Here is a 3,432-nt window from a genome sequence, read left to right as displayed (position 1 = left end):
TCTACTTGAAAGTTAGAGCAATGGAGAATGAGCCGAAAGTGAAAGAGAGAGAAAGAGAGAGAAAGAGAGAGAGAGAGAGAGAGAGAGAAAGAGAGAGAGAGAGAGGCAGAGAGGAATCTTCCATTGCCTGATTTACTTCCCAAATGTCCACAATAGCAGGAGCTGGATCAGGCAAACTAGGATCCCCAGAACTCCATGTGGGTCTCCTCTACGTGTGGCAAGAGTCCAAGCATTTGAGTGATCTTGTGCTGCCTCCCAGGATACCTCAGCAGGAAACTGGATGAGAGTAGATAGAGTAGGCAGCCATTCTGGTAGGGAATGTAGGTATGCCATGTGGCAGCTTAACATTCTGTGCCTGCTGATTAGTCTTGTTCTCCTTTCATCTTCTCCACTCAGCTTACCAGCTCCTCTTCATATGTGGTTTCTCCTGCATAGTTATTTAAAAGCCACAGATTCAACACCCGCATGTGAAGATCCTTCTGGCCCTCTCATCTGCTCACTGTGTACATGGAGTTCTTGTAAGTCCTCCTATCCACCCTCTTTTCTCTCCCCCTGGTTCTCTTAGGAAAATCTGGCTCTTCCTAGGTTTTGGACCATGGCATGTCTACAGATACCATCTTCCTCCATGCCTTTAGCTGAATATCATAAGTTCCAACCCTCACTGTTAAAGCCTCACAGATTATTTTAACCTGGGTAATTTATTAGTGGTATCTCAATAATCTTTATGCTTCTTTTATATCTACTTAAAAATATCAATACTCCTATTAACTGCTAACCCCCAAATTGCAGAAACCTTAACTTCATCAATTTCAGCTTCCTCTTTTGGATTCATTCCTACATCCAACTGAATAGCAAATCCTCTTATTTCTGTTCAGTGATTTTCTTTAATTTTATTCTTCGTATACCTACTTCTTACTTTTAATACCATAATAAAAATACTGTATTCATGGCACTCCAGTATGTTACTCATTATATGGCCAATTAGTTTTCTTAAAACTATAGTAAAATTTTTATATTGGGCCTTAAAAATAGAAATACAAATTTAAAGACATGGATTTTTTTCAGATTTATCTTACAAAATGAACATTTGTTTAAAATTATGTATTTCCAAATTTTCTGAAAATCAGAAAGCCTCATATTGTAATTTTTAGTAACAAAATGTACTTACAGATTTTACACCACTAGAAAATATTGCCTCTGAAATATCACACAAACTTTTCTCTCATTTTTTAACTAAAAAATTTTTAATTAGAAAAATTATTTATTTCTGATCCTTTCATTCTATTTTCTGTTCAGGAAGTAGTCATGCATACATATCTGAAATAACATATTATTCCATGTTCTGTTTAAAGACAAAGCAGTGTAAGGAAAGTTGATCAGCTTTCTAGAATTCTCAGTTTATGGGATCTTATTTCCTGATTTCACATGAATTTCTGAAAACCAGCAATGTCATCTCAAAAAATGATAAGGGGGCTATTAAAGAATAATCCCCTCATTCAATATTACAGTTGTTGGAGTAGAGCATATTTTCTTTAAGAAATGAAAAACTAAGAAGTAAATTCCACTTACTATCATTGGTGCATCAGTATAGACCAGTGTGGAAAAATACTGTGATGAACTTGCTTCTCTGATACCAAGGAGAAATTCTAGACTAAGCTTTAGTATTCTTGTGCTTTCACCTGATACTTCTTTTACTGCTACTCATCATTCTTGTCCACATCATTTATAGAGTCCTGGTGCAATCTTTCAAACTGGAGCAAATCCAGTGTCTATTGATTTCTTCTCAAAGGCTCTCTTTCCCATCAGATAACCAGCCAGTTTCATTCTCATGAGTGCTCTAACCATGAAAAAACTCCATAGCTTGAAGACAAATCCAATGAGTGAAGAAGAATCTATTGAGTTTTGGGATGCTTGGTGCATTGGATTGATCTGTGATTATGAAACTTAAACCTCTCATTACAACCCGGAAGCTGAGTGCTAGTCTTTCCAGTATATATTATCTACTAACTCTGTCATTGGCCTTTGTTGAGTGTGCTCATCAGTGATAGAGCCAATACTTGGGGGTTCAACAATCACATCATAAATTATTCCTCTGGTAATGAGGAAGTAGACACCACCTCTAGCATGTACATCGTCATGGCCAAAGGCATGTGTACCTGGGGAGGCTCCTTCAGCTTCAGGCTGGGACACTCGAGCACTAGATATGGGACTGAGTATGAGGTCTCCATGTTGGTGGTGGCTGGGACAGTGCTGGGCTTGGAACCCCGTGTACCACCCAGAAACACTGTTAAAAAATCTGATCAGGTATACAAATTATACATATTTATGGAGTTGTAGGTGATGTTTCAAAGCATGTATATATTATATAATGTCTCCAAAGTTATATATGCACATTAGCATTATTAGTAGTCATCTTATTGTATAATAGAGGCCCAGACAAAATCCCATCTGGCCTTAACTTAGTGTTTGTAGATCAGCGTTACTCCATCCCTTCTCCCTCCCCTCCTGAAACTCTCATAACCAACATTACACTTTTAACCTCTGTGAGAGGTTATTTTCTGGACTCCATATATGCGTGAGATGATGTGATACTTGTTTTTCTGTATCATATAAACTTTAAAAATTTAACCACTATTTTCTGTGTATTTTAAAAACCAGTTAAAGTCATTTGTCATTATAGTATTCTTCTAAGAACAGAAAGAGGGGTATAGATCTTCAGTGAGTAACATTAAATGTGGAAAAATAAACTATAATGAGGCATTTTGATCCATATGCTTAATATCACAGTCATCTCGGCGGCTTTAGGTTTTAAAGATACAGAGCCATACAAAGAGAAAAAAGAGGGAGGGAGGGAGGGAGGGAGGACATAGGGAAGAAAGGAGAGGGAGAGGGAGAGAGAGAAGAGAGAGAGAGAGAGAACCATCTGCTTCTTCACTCCCCAAATGCCTGCAATGGCTCTGTGCTGTGGACTCGATTCAGGTTAGGAGGCTACATTTTAAAATTCAGTGTTATTATAAAATTCTGAAAAAGACAACTGCCATGGTTTTCTATATTATGTCTCTGAGGTTATTTAAGAAACTATGCAGTTTATGATGTACTAAAAAGGATAGTAGATATTGCATTAGTCAGCATTCTCCAGGGAACTAGTATCTCCTTAAAATGTAATGTATTGAAATGAAGTGGACATTTTGAGATTCAGTGATTGTTTACAGCCATTGTCTATTCTGTTGAGAAACAGTGTTTTGGTCTTGTTTCTTCACACTATTTGTTGAACCCTTCACACTATTTGTTTAATCCTTAGTATAGGGTTAACCTGACAATCATTAAGTAAACTGAAAGTAGATCTTTGCAAAAATTAAGAATGGGAATGGGAGAGGGAAGAGGAAGAAGTGTTGGAGCATGAGTTGCAAGGTGGGGAGGGAAGTATCACTA

General features: G+C 37.3%; 1 pseudogene; it reads right to left on the bottom strand.

Annotated features, from left to right (window-relative positions):
• Positions 1-825: 825 nt before the first annotated feature.
• On the bottom strand, positions 826-2,228 carry LOC149124905 (oligosaccharyltransferase complex subunit OSTC pseudogene; annotated as a pseudogene).
• Positions 2,229-3,432: the final 1,204 nt, after the last annotated feature.

This window comes from Oryctolagus cuniculus, chromosome 8 (genome assembly GCF_051225735.1).
Source record: "Oryctolagus cuniculus isolate XC-2025 breed Fujian yellow rabbit chromosome 8, ASM5122573v1, whole genome shotgun sequence".
Classification (NCBI taxonomy): domain Eukaryota; kingdom Metazoa; phylum Chordata; class Mammalia; order Lagomorpha; family Leporidae; genus Oryctolagus; species Oryctolagus cuniculus.
This window is presented reverse-complemented; position numbering and strand designations above follow the sequence as displayed.